This window comes from Miniopterus schreibersii, assembly GCF_964146895.1.
Source record: "Miniopterus schreibersii genome assembly, chromosome: X".
NCBI lineage: Eukaryota > Metazoa > Chordata > Mammalia > Chiroptera > Miniopteridae > Miniopterus > Miniopterus schreibersii.
Window position 1 is genome coordinate 70,446,265 of NC_138104.1, and position 20,769 is coordinate 70,467,033.

Genomic DNA, 20,769 nt, shown 5'->3' on the forward strand with positions numbered 1-20,769 from the left:
GGAATAGCATGTGGACATGGTAAACCTGAATACCTTGAGGGGGAGAAGGGAAGGGGCAATGCTATAATGTGGAAAAGGAAGAACCCAATGTATTTGCTAAAGAATGAGGTATCCTGAAGTGCTAGTCTTTTAAATGTGCCTTTCCTCTGAAAAGTCTGTATGGAAGCCAGTGCTTTCCCCTAGTAGTTCTGCTCTTCCCCCAGGGTTTTGGCAGGCCCTGAGGTCCTGTTTTCCTGAGTCTTTCCCTCTGCTGGTACTAGAGGTAAAACTGAGAATGCAGTGGTGCTTGTGTTAAACAAAACACTTCCACAGCTGAAAGCTTTTCTGAAGGAAGGGTTTATATAGCCAAAATGCTAGCTAGAAAGGATCAGGTCCCAGTGCCTACAGGTTAAACCAGCACAAGCAGGGCTGGGTGAAAACAACAAACATGCCCTCTGTCCTGGAGTTGATGGGCACTTTGTTACAGTTTGTGGAATAGGTAAGTTGTTTTGAAAATATTTACATTGGGTATAGATAAAGAGAGTGGGAGAAAATGAAGCAGGGCTAGTTCTGGGACAGGTGCATAATCCTTAAGGAAAATGTTTTTGCTTAAGGATTGATGGTGGGCAAGAGTCCAGAAAGTTCATGTGTAAGCATAAAGCTGGGGTGCATGCTGGTTGGTGGTGCCTGACTATTCTCTTTAGATAATGGAGGGAACAGCCACCTGGAAATTAATTCAAACATTCAACATACATTCAGGAATGTAAGTAGCCTTTTGTTGGTTTTGCCCTGTAGTTTTTAAAAATTTTTCTTTCTTTTTTTTTTTAAGTTCTCACCTGAGGATATTTTTCCATTGATTTTTAGAGAGTGGAAGGGAGGGAGGAGGGGGTGAGAGAGAGAGAAACATCAATGTGAGAGAGACACATTGATTGGTTGCCTCCCAAGCACAAACCCCGACCCAAACAGGGCATTGAGCCTGCAACCAAGGCATGTACCCTTGACTGGGAATCAAACCCGAGACCCCTGGGTCCGTGGGCCGACACTCTAACCACTAAGCCAAACCAGCGAGGGGCAAATTTTATTTTTCAATTACAGTTTACATTCAATATTACTTTGTATTAGTTTCTGTTGTGCAACATAATGATTAAACAATCATATACTTTACAAAGTGTTCCTCCCAATATTTCCGGTACTACCTGGCACCATACATATTTATTACAATCTTATTGACTATATTCCCTATGCTGTATTCTACATCCCCATGACTATTTTGTAACTACCAATTTGTACTTAATCCCTTCACCTTTTTCACCCAGTCCCCCAACCTCCCCTTCTTGCCATGCCCTTTTGAACTGAGTACCCTCTCTTGTCTCTTCCTTCCACCCTCTGGCCTGCTGTAATTTAATTTAGGATATCTCAGAATTTTCTCCTTGTCACTTGGATGGTGGCCACCAGCACACTTTCACCACGGAATGTGAACTCTGGTGAAACTTGGGCCTCCAATGAGGGCAGGGATCACAAAATATCCTTGACAAAGGCAAAGCAGAATGGTATGTACCAGAGAATGGGTGCTTTTTAAGTAACAAGGTCCACACTTACAAAGGATATTTTAAAGGAGCACTTAAGTCCAAACTGTTAAAAAAAAGAGAAAAAAAGAGCCCGGCCGGGCATGGCTCAGCGGTTGAGCGTCGACCTGGGATCCAGGCGATCGGGGTTCGATTCCCGGTCAGGGCACATGCCCGGGTTGCGGGCTTGATCAATGACTTTTTCATCATTGATGTTCCTGTCTCTCTTTCTCCCTCTCCTTTCCCCTCTCTGAAATCAATAAAGATATATTTTTAAAAAAAAGAAAGTATTTTCCCTAGAACTGATAGGGAGAGGTTGAGATTGTGAAAGAAGAGTTTGGTCGAATAAATTCATTCTTATTCTGACCTTTCCTGGCTTTTTTTTTTTCTTTCCAATTCGGAGTCACTGAAACCTCCAATGTGGCCCCGGTGCTTGCCCCTGTTGAACAAACTCAAAGAGTCTGGACACTTTGCTAGAAATAAATAATACAATTTATTCAAGGGTATTAGGGTTTACAAACTAGAAACATTGCTAGGAAATAGCCAGAGTCTTCCAAAACAAAAGAAAAAGAAAAGCTAAGTGTCTTATAGTAAAAGGTACATTCTTGAGAAAAATCAGTCCTGCATTCTTAGCCTCTGGATTGGTCCAAGATGGTAATTCTCTAGATGACCAGTGATGTGGACACTGCATGTCATGTGGTCTGGATACATGAAAATTCTTTCCTTCATCCTTCAGGGGTTAAATCAGAGGGTTATCTGGAGGTTTGATGTATGTACCGGCATTGAGGCAGGACTGGAAAGTTCATAACTTTGTCTCAGTCTAGTTAAAACAAGAATAGAATAGTTTCCTCATACCTTAACCTACTTGATATTAGTAATTAGCAGCTTGACTATAGTGGCTCCATTTTATTTCTGCACTCCATTCCTAATTTTCCCCTTTTGATCAGGATTTTTCTTTCAGAAACCGTCATAGATCAAACAAAACATTTTAAAGTCCCTCGATGCCAAGGTGACAATGCCTTTCTTGGGTCCATTATGTCCCATGTAGGGGAGATGTGGGCAAGAGACATGCTTACCATATATGAGTTTATATTCAGTTCAATATTTGTGCAATTTTTATGTTGAAGCCTTAGGATAGGTCCAATTAGAACATTATTATATATATTTTAAAACCAGTTTAAGTCTTGAAAATAGGACAGTTCAGTTAAACAGCCGTCTCATTTCAGGAGGTGATGATGCAGGTGGTTCCCAAATTTAGGCCTATGGTACAAGCAATCTGGTATTTACTAAGAGGCATCCCTATGGAAACAAAAAGATAAGCAAAGGTTACTTACTGATGCAGAGTATAATCCTAATGTCTCATTTCTGAAGACTGCCAGTTGAAAAGATTTCTAGAATGTCTGGGTTAAAGAATCTCTAGGTGGAGTAAAGGGAGGAAGTGATGATCTGATAGACTGCAAAATGAATGTCTCTGGTGATTTTTTTTTTTGCAACTGGCATTGAGATTGTGCATGTATAAGGTGTTGTGATTGTTCTGAAGTTTATATTGCTGTCCCACTTTAACTTGCATGACTTTTGGAAAAGAGCAGTTTTAATTTTCAATGATTTCAAGTCAGAAGGCTGGGAGAAAAATTGGAAATGTTAGTTTGGAGAGTCAGCCAGATGTTGTAGGAAACAAGAACAATTCTGGTCCAGTCCAACATACAGGTAGGAAAATAAAAACTTCAAAATATAATGAATAGCACTGGAATTTAATATCCAAAATGGTGTATTACTCAAATATAATTTTTTCAGAATCACCTAATTTTTTAAAAAGATAGCCAAATTAAGACCAAGGTGTTTCCAAAATAGGTCTATTTAAAAAAAAATCTTTTTCTGTTATTTACATAGAAGCAGCAAAATTGGGCTTTTAAAAATTGGCTTTGCTGGAATTTTTCATAAGGTATCTTCGGATTGAATTTTAAAAGGCCTTTTGAGGCCAGAAAAGTCAAGGCAAGGACTTGCCATTCAACTCTGCCTGCAATACCTATAGATTTGGTGAGTTCCTTTCCTCTCAAGGTTCCAAAATATCTTGAGTTTCCTGTGTCTGCCAGGAAGTGACCTTTCTTACTTACCTGGTAAGGCTGCTTGGGGCCCTGGAAGGAAGGTATCAGGCTGATATTTGCAAGGGTTTTACTGGCCTACATAAGTCAAACTTAGCTCCTTACAGCTGTTTGGTCATATCTGAGTCTATGCATGTCTCTTTCAAATATGACATTCCAGTTAAAGCCTTTATAATATAATCAGTTTCCAATTGTGTTCTGTTACAAAGAAAACAGATTCTTATTGAACTTATGCAATAACAAATAAGAATACTCACACAGAGTTTCTGAATTCTGGAGGAATCAAGTAGGGAGAAAAAGACAAATGTTTCAATTCTGCTCACGAAGGTATATTTTACCAAATTGCTCTAAGTCATAGGTAGCTTAAGAGAAAAAGTTTTCTTATATCTGCAAAACAAAAGATTAAAGAACCAGTAATATTTCAAACAGAAGTCACAGAAATTATAATCATTCTTATCAGTTCATTCAGTCCCTTGTTATTAATTTTTGTTGCTCTTGATCTTTTTGTTAATAGCACTTTATGAATCCAGTTTTTCCATTAGTTTTCTTGACTATGCCTGATGATCGAGGGTGTTGGGGTTAGTGGTAGATAACTCCAAAAAGTTTGCAAGGTTTTCCATCAAGGTTTGTATGATTTACTTAGTAAAGTGTGTGCCTTAAACACTAGAGATTGTGGAAGGTATGCCCCAACTTGCAAACACATTTTCTGACCATTTCTTTGCCACTGAGAATGGCATTAGCCTTTTGGCAAGGAAAGGCTTCAACTCATCTGGAAAACACATACAAGAACATATCAAGAACCCATAATAAGTGGAAGTTGAATGGTCAGCTTAAATGCACTATGGAGAATGAAGGAATGCAAAAAAACAACAAAAGAGCTTTGGCGAGGCAGCGTTGAAGAACCAAGTGGTTGTCTTGGGTTTTCTATAGTCCTGTTTGTTTAAGTTTATAGCTATTCTTTACCCATCTTAGTTTCTCTGATTTAGGAGCAGATTGTTGCCATGTTACAAGGTTATCAAAGTCAGGCACCGAGGGGTCAGTTTTGCAGAAGCAGAATGGACTTCATCTGCTTGTGCCACAATCTTTATAGATTTTGTTGATGTTGCCTTTACATGAAAGTCAGCTAAAAGAATTTCCTTGATACTCAGGTTCAGTTCTTTTAGTATGAGCCTCAATTTTTAAGACAGATATCTTATTCAAGAACATATCAGAATTCCAGGAATTTCCCACATTTTCTGGAACATTTATACACCTATACAGACACAACATGCAGAAGGCTTAATATTTGGACAGAGATTATTATGAAATAATACTTCATATATTGACCAAAGTAATAATAAAATATTTCAAAGACAAATATAGAAGGTTAGCTCTTACTATTGAGATGATTCAGTTTTATTAAGTAACCAAAGACCTGATTAAGATGACATAAAACACAGAATATTATTTAGATAGAACACAGAATCATTGCTTTCTTGGCAGAAAACTTTTCACAATATCTAATTAAGAGAAGTCCAAAAAAAGTTTGTTCTTCTAGGAGATGAAATGGTACTCACTTTACTTCTATTCAACTTATTAGAAGTCCTAGCCACAGCAATTAAGCAAATATATATTATCCAAATTGGGAAGAAATAAATAAAATTATCCCTGTTTGCTGATGACATGATCATATATGTAGAAATTCTTAAAAGGTCCCACCAAAGAAACTGTTAAACCTAATAAACAAATTCAGTAAAATTGCAGGATACAAAATCAACACACCAAAGTTGTACAAAATTCACATTTTTATACACTAACAATGAATTATCTGAAAAAGAAATTATGAAAAAGCCACCTAGAGTAGCATAAAAAATAGAAATAAACTTAACCAAGGCAGTGAAAGATCTGTAAAGTAAAAACTAAAACAATGATGAAAGAAATTGATGAAGGCACAAATAAATTGAAAGTTATCCCATATTCTTGAATTGAAAAAATTAGTATTGTTAATATCTTCATACTACCCAAGCACAATCTATAGATTCAATGCAATCCTTATCAAAATTCCAATGGCATTTTTCACAGAAAGAATCCTAAAAGTCACATGAAAATGTAAAATACCCCCAAATAGCTCTAAAAAATTGTGAGAAAAAATAGCGAAGCTAGAGGCATCACACTTTCTGATTTTTATCTATATTACAAAGCTACAGTCAGCAAAAGAGTATATGGTGTTGGCATAAAAACAGGCACATAGACAGATGAAATTGAATAAAGCACAGAAATAAACCTATGCACATATGGTTAACTAATTTGCCAAAAATAGACAATGGGGAAAGAAGGTATTTTCAATAAATGTTGTTGGAAAAACTGGATATCCACATACAAAAGAATGAAATTTGACACTTTTCTTAAACTATACATAAAAATCAACTCAAAATTTATTAAAACTTAAACATAATATTGAAAATTACTAGAAAAAAACAGAGGGGCAAAGCTCTTTGACATCAGTCTTGGCAATGGGTTTTTGTGGTTTTTTTTAAATAAAATACCAAAAGCACAGGCAATAAAAAGCAAAAGCAAACAAGTGGAACTACATCAAACTAAAAAGTTTCCACGCAGCAAATGAAACAATCAACAAAATGAAAACACAACCCATGGAATGGGAGAAAATATATGAAAACCATATAAACAATAGGAATAATATTCAAAATATATAAGAAACACTTAAAACTCAATGTGATGATAATAATAATAATAATTCAATTTAAATATGGCCAAAAATTTGAATAGACATTTTTTCCAAAGTCATAATGACCAATGCATATGTGAAAAGATGTTCAACATCAATAATCATCAGGGAACTACAAATCAAAAGCACAATGCAATATCACCTCTCACTTGATAGAATGGCTATTAACAAGATGACAAAATTTAATAAGTGATGAGATTGTGGAGAAGAGGGAACCTATATACTGCTGATGGAAATGTATACTGATACAGCCATTTTGGAAAATGGTATGCTTATTCCTTAAAACTTAAAAAAAGAACCTCCTTTGATCCAGAAACCCCCCTTCTGGGCATATATCCAAAAGAAATAAATTCACTATTGTGAAGTAATATCTGCACTCCCATTGTCACTGTAGCATTATTCACATTATTAAATATGGAATATTTATTAATATTTCCATAAATAAATATGGAAACAACCTAAATGTCCACTGATGAATAAATGTATAAATAACATGTGATCATATATGTATAACATTAATCCATGAGAAAGAACAAAATCCTGCCATTTGCAACAAGACAAAAGAACCTGGAGGACATTATGCCAAATGAAAGAAGCCAGACTCAGAAAGACAAATATTACATAATCTCTCTTATATGTGGAGAGGATGATATATATATCTCCAAACTTATAATAACAGAGAGTAGAATATTGCTCATCAGCTGACTTGTGGGGGACAGGGAAGATTTAAAAAAAATTAGAGTGTTAGTTGCCAGAGTCTAAGGTAGATGGAGTCAGGAGCAGTTATTATTGAATGAGTACAGAGTTTTGCAAGATGAAAGTATTCTTTAGATGTATGGTGGTGATGGTTGCACAACCATATGAAATTTATTATCATTTAACTGTACATTTAAAGATGGTTAAGATAGTAAGTTCTATGTTATGAGTATTTTACCACAATAACAAAAATGTAATTATGTAAAGTGTGGATGTTAATTAATTTGATTGTCATAATCCTATAACAATGTATACATATATAAAATCATCACCATAAATATACATTTTTGTTAGTCTATCTCAATAAAGCTGGAAAAACTAAAAAAATACATTTTAAAAAAAAAGCTGTTTCTTTGAAGACATCAATAAAATTGATAAGCCTTTAGCCAAGCTAATTAAGAAAAAAACACAAACAGGACACAAATAACTAATATCAGAAATAAAAGAGGGGAAATCACTACAGGTACTATAGATATTAAAGGGATAATAAAAGAATACATGAACAACTCTAAGGACACAACTTAGATAAATGAAATGGACCAACTGCTTGAAAGATACTATTTGCCAAAACTCATACAAAAATAGACAATCTTAATTGGCCTATATCCATTAAAGAAATTAAAATAGTAATTAATAATCTTCCAAAAGAGAAAGTACCATGCCCAGATAGGTTCACTGGTGAAGTCTACTAAATTTTAAGAAAGAAATTATATAATTTTTCTAAAAGCAGTATACTTCCCAGCTCATTCTACAAGGCCAATGTTACCCTAATACATAAAGCAGACAATGATATTATCAGAAAAGAAAACCTCAAACCAGTATCTCTTGTAAATATAGATGCAACAATTTTCAACAAAATATAAGCAAATTGAATCCAACAATGTATGAAAAAATTTTATATCAATATCAAGTGGGATTTATCCTAGATATGCAAGTTGATTGAACATTCAAAAATCAGTTAATGTAACCCTTACATCAGTAGGCTAAAGAAGAAAATATACATGTTCAGAGATAAAGCACTTGACAAATTCCAGCACCCATTAAGAATGCTAAACCTTCTCAATAAACTAGGAATAAAGGGGAATTTCCTCAATTTGATAATGAATATCTACAAAAAACAGACAGCTAACATCATGCTTAATGGTGAAAAATTCAAAGCTTACCCACTAGTATCAGGAGGTCCCCTATCACCACTCCTTGTCAATACTGTACTGGAAGTACTAGCTAATGCAGTAAGACAAGAAAATAAAATTATATATATATATTTCAAAAAAATACATAAAACTGTCTTTGTTTGCAGATGACATAATAATCTATGCAGAAAATCTGAGAGAACTGACAAAAAAAAGAAACTCCACATTGAACTAAAAAGTGATTATAGCAAGGTTGCAGGGTACAAGGTTAATATACAAAAGTCAATTGTTTTCCTATATACCAGCAATGAACATGTGGAATTTTAAATTGAAAACACAATACTATTTACATTGCAGCAAAATAAATAAAATACTTAGGCATGAATCTAACAAAATATGTACAAAATCTATATGAGATAAACTACAAAACTCTAATAAAATCCAAGCACTAAATAAATGAAGAGATATTCCATGCTTGTGGACAAGACGACTCAGTATTATTAAGATGTCAGTTTTTCCTAACTTGATTTATAGATTCAATGCAATCCCAATCAAAATCCCAGGAAGTTATATTATGAATATCAACAAATTGATTCTCAAGTATATAAGGAGAAGCACAATATCCACTATAGCCAACACAATTCTGAAGAAAAACAAAGTTGAAAGACTGATGCTACCTAACTTCAAAACTTATTATAAAGCTACAATAATAGAGGCAGTATGATATTAGCAAAAGAATGGGCAAATAAATCAATGGAAAATAATAGAGAGCCAAAAAATAGACCCACAGAAATATAGGCAAGTGATCTTTGACAAAGGAGCAAATACAATACAATGAAATAAGAAAGTTTCTTCAACAAATGGTGCCAGGAAAACTGGACATCTACACACACACACACACACACACACACACACACACACACACACACACAATGATTCTAGACACAGTACTTACACTCTTTAGAAAAATTAAGTCAGAAAAGATCACAGACCTAAATGTAAAACACAAAACTAAAATTCCTAGGAGATCATATAGGAAAAACCCTAGATGACCTTGGGTTTGACAATGACTTTAGATACAACATAAAGAACTCATTGATAAGCTGGACTTCATTAACATTTAAAATAACTGCTCTGCAAAAGACAACTTCAAGAGACTGAAAAGACAAGCAACAGACTGAGAAGAAAATATCTGTAAGGGGACTGTTATTCAAAAATATACAAAGGAAACTTAAAACTCAACAATAAGAAACAACCAACCTGATTAAAAAATGAGCCCAAAACCTTAACTGCCGAAGATGATATACATGGCAAAGAAACATAAACATCAGGGATATACAAATCCAAGCAACAATGAGATACTACTGCACACCTATTAGAATGACCAAAAATCCAGAACACTGAAAATGGCTAATGCTGGCTAGAATATGGAGCAAAAAGAACTCCCATTCATTGCTGCTTAAAATGCAAAATGGGCCCTGGCTAGGTGGCTCCACTGGTTGGAGTGTTGTCCTGTGCATTGAAAGGTTGCAGGTTTGATCCCTGGTCAGGGCACATACAAGAATCAACCAATGAATGCATAAATAAGTGGAACAACAAATTGATGTTTCTCTCTCTCAAATCAATTTAAGAAAAGAAAAGGGGGGATGGGGGATATCTGTAATAGTGTCAATAAATAAAATAAAATGCAAAATGGTTCAACCACTTTGAGAGACAGTTGGTTGATTTCTTACAAAGCTAAACCAACTCTTACCCTACAGTCCAGCAACTGTGCTCCTTGGTATTTTACCAAAAAATCTGAAAATATGTCCACACAAAAATCTGCACATAGGTGTTTATAGCAGCTTTATTCATAATTGCCAAAACTTGGAAGCAAGCAAGTTGTCTTTCAGTAGGTGAATGGATTTGTATAATATGGTACATCCATACAATGGAATATTATTCTGCTCTAAAAGTAAACAAACTATTAAACCTTGGAAAGACATTGAGGAAGCTTAAATGCATATTACTAAGTGAAAGAAGCCAATCTGAATAGATTACATACTGTATGATTCCAACTACATGGTATTCAGGAAAAGGCAAAACAAGGGAGACAGTAAAAAGATCAGTGGTTTGGTGGCCAGGAGTTGGGGGTGGGGAGGGGAGGAATGAATAGGTGAAGCAGATGATTTCTAGTGCATATGTTCATATATCATTATACATTTGTCCAAACCCCTGGAATGTAAAACACCAACAGTTAATCTTAACGTAAACTGTGTAATTTGGGTGATTACAATTAACTAATGTAGGTTTATCAGTTGTAACAAATGTACCACTCTGGTGGGTGATGTTGATAATGAGGGAGTTTATGCATATGTATGGGCACTCTGTACTTTACACTCAATGTTTTGTGAATCTAAAATGGCTCTAAAAAAAATCTTTAAAAAAATTCAAAGAGGAAGGAAATCTTATCACATGCTACCTTAAGAACATTATGCTAAGTGAAATAGGACAATTACAAAAAGACAAATGCCATATGATTCTACTTATATGAGGTATCTAGAATAGTCAAACTCAGAAGCAGAAAGTAGAATGCTGTCTGCCAGTGGATAGGTGGAGGGGGAAATGAGTAGTTTACTGTGTATAGAATTTTAGTTTTGCTAGATGAAAAGATTGGTTACACAATATGAATATACTTAACACTACTGAACTGTATAGTTAGAAATGGTTAATAAAGTAAATTTTATGTTGTGCATTTCAGCACAATTTAAAAAGGGCATTCTAATACACTGTTATAACATGAACAAACCTTGAAGAGGCTATGTTAAGTGAAATAACCTATATACACACACAAAACAAATATTGTGTAATTCCACTGATACAGGGTAGTCAGAGAAGTTCAATTCATATAAAGTGCCTTGGTCAGGTGGGTCACTTGGTTGGAGCGTCATCCCGTACACCAAAAAGGTTGTGGGTTCAATTCCCAGTCAGGGCACATATCTAGGTTGTAGGTTTGATCCCCGGTTGGGTCATATGTGGAAGATAACTGATCAATGTTTCTCTCTCACATCGATATTTATCTCTTTCCTTTCCTCTCTCTCTTATAAAATCAATAAAAGCATATCCTCAGGTGAGGATTAAAAATATATATATCAAAGAGAAAGTAGATAGGTAGTGTTCAGGGGATGAGGGAGGAAGAAACAAGGAGTTGTTGCTTAATGGGTAGAGCTTCAGTTTGGGAAGATGAAAAAGTTCTGGAGATGGATGATGGTAATGGCTGTACATTAAACATATGTGAATGTACACTTAAAATGGTTGAAATGGTAAATTTTACATTATGTATAGTTTACTGCAATAAAAAATCTTTGGTATATTCACCCACTAGCAGCCAAGATATTCAGGCAGCCACCAGAAGCTGGAAGAGGCAAGAAATGGATTTTCTGTTAGAGCCTCTACATGGAGCCCAGCCCTGCTGAAAGCCTAATTTTGGCCCATTGATGTTAATTTCAGAAATTTGGCCTCCAGCACTATGAGATAATACATTCTGTTGTTTCAAGCCATCAGGTCAGTGGAAATTTTTTATAGCAGCCCCATGAAAATAATGCAGCTCCTCACATACATCTAGGTGACTTGTGATCTGGAGAAAAAAAGGTATTCTGTATGACCTAAGACATGTTCCGGGGAAGTTAAGCCTGGAACTCTGTATTTACTTGCCTGTGCTTTCTTTCTATTCTGCACCATATGGTACATTCATGAGCACGATCTGTAGAGGTTTGTGAGTCCTGTCAATTATCCGGCCTGTGTAATCTCTGCAGTCCACATTATGAAAAAGATTTTTGTAACAACTCCTGACTCAATAATTTAAGTAATGGCTAAGGCTTTTATGGGGAGGAAGAAAGATGAGGGAAGTGGGTTTGAGAAACTGTTGTTGCCAGGATGGTTCCTGGCCATCACTGGGGTGAGGTCACCCAAACACGGCAAGCATGGATGACAGGAAAAACATACTGATGTCCCAGGTCTGGGGACATTGCAAAAAACAAAACAAAAACAAAAACCCTTTGGTATAAAATCTAAAATCTATGGTACAATTTGCGTATCTCCTTATGATCTCCACTACCTATTTCTCCTGCCTGATCTCTCACCACTCCATCTACTTTCTTTTAATTAGTCAAATATGCAATATTTTCTCATCTTTGGGTTTTCATATGGTTGCTCTGATTGACCTCTTTCCCCTTCTGTTTGCCTAGTTACTATTCATTATTCTTCAGCTTTATACTGAATATGTTACTTTGTGAACTGTACCATTTCCCTTCTTTTCAGGAATTGTCCCTCCCTGATTCCTTATGACTGTTGAGACTGTCAATCAAGGAGCCTCATCTTTCTCTCCTTAGTGGTGAGCATATAGTCTTAGACTCTCCAATCGGAGCACCTACTCTGGAGGATAGTGATTCATCCATAAATTGATATGTGATCCAAAAAGTCAAATTAAGTACTTTTTGAGCTACTTATATGTGGAGTTGGAAAAGAGACCACCTTTCCTTCTGAATGCGTGAGCTTGATGTAATGTAATTCGGAGTGCCATCTTTCTCATATGAAAAGATGGCCTGGCTAAAAATAAAGAAAGCTGACCTGAGGGATGAGAGATGTCTGAGGACAACTTGAGCACATGGACCTAGGCATGCCTTATAACTTGTTTAATGGTCTGCCCTTCCTGTTAGACTAAGCTACACTGACTGCTCTCTTACTCACCATGATATGCCCAGTACTTGGTATAGCATTAGTCACATTATAAGTATTTAATCAATAAGTTTTGAAAGACTGAGTCATTATTATCTATGGGTTTATGCCCATTTTACAATAATATAAATATTTATCAAAGCTTCCTTCTAATATTTTTGTGATTTGATATCTCATTTAAACTTATGGTACAAGGAGGGAGATCTAATTTTTCCCCATATGATCAGCCAGACATACTTAACACAATTTAATGAATGATTCAGCCCTTCCCCACTAATTCAAAATGCCACCTTTAGATTCTTAGATAAGCTTATGTCCGTTTCTGGGTTATATATCCTGTTACGCTGATTTGTGTACATTATTTCTATGATAGTAATAAACAGTTTTATTTATTGTAGCTCTACTATATTATTTAATGTACATAAAGATATCCCCAAAATTAATTTTAATTTTTTCATCAAATTTCTGAACAATTTTGAACTATGTGAAACACTGAAAGTTGCTGACTGAGGTTTTCTCATTCTTGTATTTTTCACAATAATTTTTATTAATGCTTTTAATTAAGATACCCTATTTATTTAATGAGTATTTTAGAAATGAAGTGGAATATTACAAATAATAAGCACATCAACCATCCTGACCAGGAAAACAGTTAAGATGTAGAATAAGGGATATCATAGAACATATAGATAAATACCATCGAAAAACTGATAATAAAATGAAAAGAATGTTCTAGAAACTTAATTTTTTTCAAATTTTACCCCTTCTCCCCCACATACACTTTTCTGATATTTTCATACTATCAAGTATGAGGAATGGCCATTTGTAGGAAGAAGATCATATTCTGACACTCATTTTAGTAATATTTTATATTTGGAGTTATTATGAAATTTTTACTGAAAATTCACATTTTCCTAGATAGTAATCAGACAGAACTAACACAGCAATGAGAGACAAAATTTAATGTGACCTTAATGGATTTATAAGAATTCAAAGTTATATAGTAAGGACTGCGTGTCACCAAAAGAGAACACTGATGGCATTATTTGCTTTGGTGAGTTCACCATGATCCAGGACATGGCCTTCAATCTTAGAGGTTAAACCTGATCTTGGTCATGTCCCAGAATTAATCCAAATCAAGAGATGGAACTATGCTGATTATATCATAATATTGAAAGATATAAAATGAAAACAGTTTATTAATTTATATTGAGAAATGCAATTAACACACACATCAGGTACATCTGTTAAGAGGATAATACCCCACTTTCTCTTCTAGGTAGATTACAATGGAAGCAAAATTATTAGAGTGTTTCTTCTTAAACATTAAATCAAAGTCATAGAATGCTGATAACTGGCTTTGTGATTTATACCTGATATATCTGCCTACACAATGAAGATTTATCTGTCACATACACCAGAAATTTACATCACCCTAGGCATTTTTCCCTGAGAATAGTGCTGGGATGTCTACCTCTGTGTGTCTTGTTTTTCTAGGCTTCCACAATTGGTTACGGGTCCCATTCTGTCCCCATTACCCATAAACACATTCTTATATTACTTAGAAAACCTATATTTATTGATTTACACAAATACATAAATATAATTTAATTGCATATAATCCAAACAACATAGGCAAAATTACTCTTGCCACCAAACCTGTCTTTCTTTAGTCACCTTATCTCTAGAAGAAAACACGAGTATCAGTTCTTTCTAGACCTTTTTCTTTCTCTTCTTTTTTTTCTTTAATCCTCATTCGAGGATATTTTTTCCATTGATTTTCAGAGAGAGTGGAAGGAAGGAAGGCAAGAGGGTAGAGAGAGAAGCATTGATGTGAGAGAGACACATTGATTGGTTGCCTTCTTCATGCATCCCAACCAGGGCCGGGGAGGAACTTGCAACCCAGGTATGTGCATTTGACTGGCAATGGAACCCACGACCCTTCCATGCACAAGCCAATGCTCTAACCACTTAGCCACACTGGCCAGGGATAGACCTTTTTCTGTGTATTTATATGTATACAGAGAAGGTAGTTACAGTAATATAGTTTTTGATAAGAGGTTTTAAATATAAATTATACCATATATACTATTCTGCGAATTTTAATCCACTTAATGTCTTAATAATTTTTCTATATCAAAACAGATCTATCTCAATATTTCAACTGCTTCACGATATTACATGGTATAACAGAATAATTTTCTCTAGAGTCCTGTTTTATTCATCTTTGTGCTCTCAAACCTGAAAAGTGCCTTTGTATCATAGCAGGTCTCCAATTAATAGTTGGTTAATATATTAATTACTTTTCTGGACATCTATTATATACAGAACATGACTCATCATTCAAGATAAAAAGAAATACATATAATGCTTCTGACTTCAGAAAGTCTGCAATCTGTTTGCAAATGCAAGGTATAGAAAATAATAATAACAATGACAAAAACAATAGAAAATATTTATATAACACGCACCATATGCCAAGGGCCATTCTAAGTGATAATTTATTGAGTTGTTCCTTTGTTAAAAAGTATTTAGTAGCACTGCAACTTTTTTTTATTACAAACAATGAAGCACATTTGTTCATATGTGGGAGGATCTCCATAGGTTCCATAAATGAAATATGCATCAAAGAGTACACACTTTAAAGTTTTGATATTGCTAAAATAATATAAAAATTTTGCAATCTCATAGACAATGGATATTTCATCACAGCCTTTCTAAAATTAAAGATTATGGACTTTTAATTGTTGCAAATATGATGGGTTAAAATGATGTCTCACACTGAATTATATCTCTATGATTAATAATGAAGTCAACTTAATTTATAATTATTGGTCATTTATATTATGTCTTATAGGAACCATCTGTTTTGTTTTTTTAATATGTTTTTATTTATTTTAGAGAGAAAGGAAGGGAGAGGGAGAGAGAGAGAAACATTGATCTGCTGCCTATGCACGCCCCCTACTGGCGATCGAGCCCACAACCTGGGCATGTGCTCTGACCTAGATTTTAACTGTGACCTCTCTGGTTCACGCTTAACCACTGAGCCACACCAGCTGGGCAAGAACTGTCTGGTTTTTCACCATTTTTCGATCGGAATAGTGTTTTTGTATTATTATATACAAGTGTTTTACATATTATGGAAACTAATAATTTATCCATTATATGTCTTTTAAATCTTATCACACTGTACATTGTCTTCTAAATATGTGTATGATGTCTTTCATCATTAAGATTGAATGTTTTATATAAAATATTTTATTTGCAAAGGTAATAGACATTGAAACAAAAGACAGATAAGATTAATAATCTTCATTCCCAATCAATAGAGGTTAACAGATATTAATAGCCTGAGGTGGTAGTGACAGCAAGATGGCAGTATAGGAGTTTCCAGTACTCCTCCCCTAACAGAAACATCAATTTGAACAACTATGAACAAAAATACCTTCTCAAGAGCTAATGACTGCAGGTGAAGGATTAAAGGATCTGGGTGGAGCACAGAAATAAGAAAAGATGCAATGAAGTGGGTACAAGTCCTGGCAGTGCAGCACAGAGAGCAACATTCTCTTATTGGGGGAAGAGAATTAAGTGAATACCTGACTTCAACATGGACTTCGGCACCAGACCTGAACCAGTGCCAATCCAGCCCCCCAAGCCCCAGCCTCCAGGCAGGCTCCCAAGGAGCCAGGGACATGACCCACCCCAGTGTGGAACTGGAAGCAAAAGCCACAGGTACCAAACAAACTCTTAAAGAACCAGGCTACTAGCCCACCTCAGCATCTGGATGGTAACTGTGGGCCCAGCCTCCAGAACAGCTCTAACAAACTAGCCTCTAGCCCAGCTCTTTTGAAACCAGACACCAGGCTTGCCCCTGCACCAGATAGGCTGCAATGACTAGGCCCCTGATCTCCCCAGTGCCAGGATGAACCCCAGCTTCAGCCTAAAACCCTGCCCCAGAGACAGGGTGACCTCATGGAACCAGCCTCTTGAGTGGCTTTTCTGGACCCTAACCCCCAGCCTGTCATAATGCCAGGCCCTAGAAGACCCAGCCTCCAGACCAAATCTTGAGGATCCAGCCCCAGCACCAGGCCAGTCTCTACAGACAAAGCCTTCAACCTGGCACCCTGTGGCCCTAGCATCCTGGTTGATCTTGTGGCTCTAGGATAACCTCACAACCAGGCTTATCCCAGCAGACCTAGGCTCCAAGCCAGCTCTGGCAGACCCAGGCTCATGGTCCACTTCAGTGCCAAGCCAAACCCCACAGACCCAGCCTCCAGGCTGGCTCCTGTGGACCACAGTTCCCAGCTGACTCTCATAGACACAGGGCCCAAGCTCATTACCATGGACTCTGGCACGAGGCCCACCCTCTCATCCAAGTCCATCTCCCAGAGATACAGGCTCCAGGCCAACCTTGGACACCAATGTAAGGACAAATGAATCACAAATAATTAAGGAAACATGAAACCAACAAGGGAAACTAATAAAGCTTCGGTAAGTGACTCTAAAGAAATGGAGATCTATGAACTATCTGACACAGAATTCAGAAAAATTCCTCTTACAGAAATTCAGTGAACTACAAGAATATACAGAACACTAAACAAAATTAGGAGAACAATGCATAAACAAAATGAGAATTTCAACAATGAAACAGAAACCATTAAAACAACAGGGATCCTAGAATTAAATAATACAATTACTGAAGAATTCAATAGAGAGCTTCAACATCAGACTCAACGAAGTAAAAGAACTAGTGAACTCAAATACAAGATATTTGAAATTATCCAGTGAGAAGAAAAAATAAAGAATAAAAATATTGAAGAGCCTGGCCAGGCGAGGCTCAGCAGTTGAGCGTCGACCTAGGATTCAGGTGATTGGGGTTCGATTCCCGATCAGGGCACATGCCCGGGTTGCGGGCTCAATCAATGACTCTCTCATCATTGATGTTTCTGTCTCTCTCTCTCCCTCTCCTTTCCTCTCTCTGAAATCAATAAAGATATATTTTTTTAAAAATACTGAAGAAAGCCTATGAATTATGTAATACTATTAAAAGAAACAACCTACTTATTGAGTCCTAGAAGGAGAATGAGGGAAATGCTCATTTAAAGACATTAATTGCTAAGAACTCCCCAAATCTGGAAAGAGATTTGGACATCAAAGTTCATAAAGCTCATAATAACCCCAAAAGTTTCAACCTTTAAAGCAGAAACAGAAAAAAATTCCTCATATACAAGGGAACCTCTATAAGCTGGTTATTATTCCACTCTCACCTTGCAGGCCAGGAGAGTGGAATAATATATTCAGAGTGCTGAAAAAAAACCTGACAACCAAGAAAAGAATGAGAAACACTTTCCCAAACAAAGAAAATATGGCTACTATCAACAAATCGACAAATGACAAGTGCTGGTGAGGATGTGGAGAAAGGGGAACCCTAGTACACTGCTGGTGGGAACACAGACTGGGGCAGCCACTATGAAAAACAGTATGAAGTTTCCTCAAAAAATTAAAAATGGAACTGCCTTTTGACCCAGTGATATCACTTCTAGGAATAGATACTAAGAAACCTGAAACACCAATCAAAAAGAACTTATGCACCCCTATGTTCATAGCAGCACTATTTATTTACAATAGCTAAGATCTGGAAACAGGCCAAGTGCCTATCAGTAGATGAGTGGATAAAAAAGCTGTGGTACATTTACGCTATGCAGCTGTAAAAAAGAAAGATCTCTTACCCTTTTGGGCCAGCATGGGTGGAACCGGAGAGTATTACGCTAAGCAAAATAAGCCAGTCAGAGAAAGACAAGTATCACATGATTTCACACATATGTGGAATCTAATGAACAATATAAATTAATGAACAAAATAGATCCAAAGATATAGAAGCATGGAACAGACTGAGGAATCTCAGAGGGAAAGCGGGGGTGGATGAGTGGGTGGGGAGAGATTAATCAAAGAACTTATATGCATGTATGCATAACCCATGGACACAGACAATAGTATGGGGAAGGCCTGGGGGGGCGGATGTGGGGTGGAGGGAATCAGTGGGGGAGAACATATGTAATACTTTCAACAATATAGAGAAATTTTAAAAAAAGAAAAGATGTGAGAGCTCATTACCACTAAATTTATTTTGGAAGAAATGCTAAAGGATATTCTTTAAGTTTAAATGAAAAGATAATAACATGACAACAAATAGAAACATAAAACTAACTGTAAAGGTAATATACAGTCATGTGCCACATAATGACTTTTCAATCAACTGCAAACTGCATATATAAAAGTAGTACTACTGGAAGATTATAATACAACTGAAAAATACCTATTGCAAAGTAGTAGCTGTAGTAACATCACAGTGCAACACATTATGTGATTGTGATGATGCTGGTGTAAAAAACCTACTGCACCAACAGTTATATAAAAGTACAGTATGTACAATTATGTAAGTATGAAATACATGATAATGATAATAAACAGCTATGTTACTGCTTTATGTATTTACTATACTATATACTTTGTATCATTATTGTAGACTGTACTCTTTCCACTTATAAAAAAAGTTTGCTGTCCAATAGTATGCTGTGTTATGCCAGCAGCTGCCTCATACATCTTGTGTTTACCACATCACTTAATTGAATCATTTCCTCTTGTGCTTAATTTAATCTTGTGATGTTTTATACATTAATATGCTATACAGGCTTGTACAATAGGAACAATAGGCTATACGATATAACCTAGGTGTGTAGTAGGCTATACCATCTAGGTTTGTGTAAGTACAGTCTATGATGTTCACATAATGGTGCCCAAAAATGAATTTCTCAGAAAGTATCCCCATCTTTAAGTAGTGCATGACTGTAGTCAAATTCAGAATACTCAAATACTGTAATGGTGATACATAAATCAATTTTAACTCTGGTATAAATGTAAAATTAAAAAGTATTAAAAATAATTACAGCTACAATATTGTGTTATTGAATACACCATATTTAAAAGATATAAATTGTGACATTAATAACACAAATGTGAGAAGAGGAGAATTTAAATTGTAGAGTTTTTATATACAGTTGAATTTATCACCTTAAAATAGACTTATATTTATAAGACACTTTATTTAAACCCCATGGTAATGACAACTAAAAAACTTGTGGTAGATATAAAAAAGATAAAGAGAAAAGAATCAAAATGTACCACTAAAAATCATCAAACCAGAAATGAAGACAGCATGACAGAAAGAAACTATAGAAGTCATAAAACACAATTTTTAAATGACAATAGTAAATCCTTACCTATCAATAACTAATTTCAAATAAAATGAGGCATAAGACATTCCTCATTTATGTTCCACTGCAAAAATAAAAAAAATCACATCTATCCAGGGAAAAAAGTTCCTTTAAGGAAGCTGCGGAGTCCACCACCTTAAGCCTTAAGCAAAGGGACCCAGGATGAGTCTCACCCACCAATGCATCTTATAACAGAAAGACAACCTCAGTTCTAGCTGTGGTCACTGCAGTAGTCTGTGAACTGGCTCCAACACCTCTTAGCCACAATCAGGGAGCCCCTGGAGAACACTGAATTAGACAATTACTCACGGATGAGAAAGCCTTTGTGGATGTCCAGGTATCAAGAGAAGTGCCAAACTCCATTGGAAAAAAAATTAATACAAGATTAGATGCACTGGAATGAATAACAGAAACAGTCATCTTTACCTGTGTCACCCATCACCCAAGCAGCAAAGTGTAGGGAAAAGAGAGAATTTGTCATCCCATGAAAGAGAGAGCATGTGAGCGAGTACCCAGGTT

The 20,769-nt window shown here is 35.8% G+C and overlaps 1 protein-coding gene across 11 annotated transcripts in view; it reads right to left on the reverse strand.

The window, feature by feature from the left end:
* Positions 1-2,016: 2,016 nt before the first annotated feature.
* The window catches only part of NBDY (negative regulator of P-body association), a 54,594-nt gene continuing 35,841 nt past the window's right edge, over positions 2,017-20,769 (reverse strand). For 5 of the 11 annotated variants that reach the window (XM_081124914.1, XM_081124907.1, XM_081124913.1 and 2 more), the window contains 2 exons: positions 3,904-4,033; positions 2,017-2,843 (listed from right to left, as the gene is read on the reverse strand). The gene's annotated coding sequence lies outside the window, so the exon portion shown is untranslated. The remainder of the gene's footprint in view (positions 2,844-3,903; positions 4,034-20,769) is intronic. The other 6 variants (XM_081124918.1, XM_081124917.1, XM_081124916.1 and 3 more) reach the window with 5 other exon arrangements.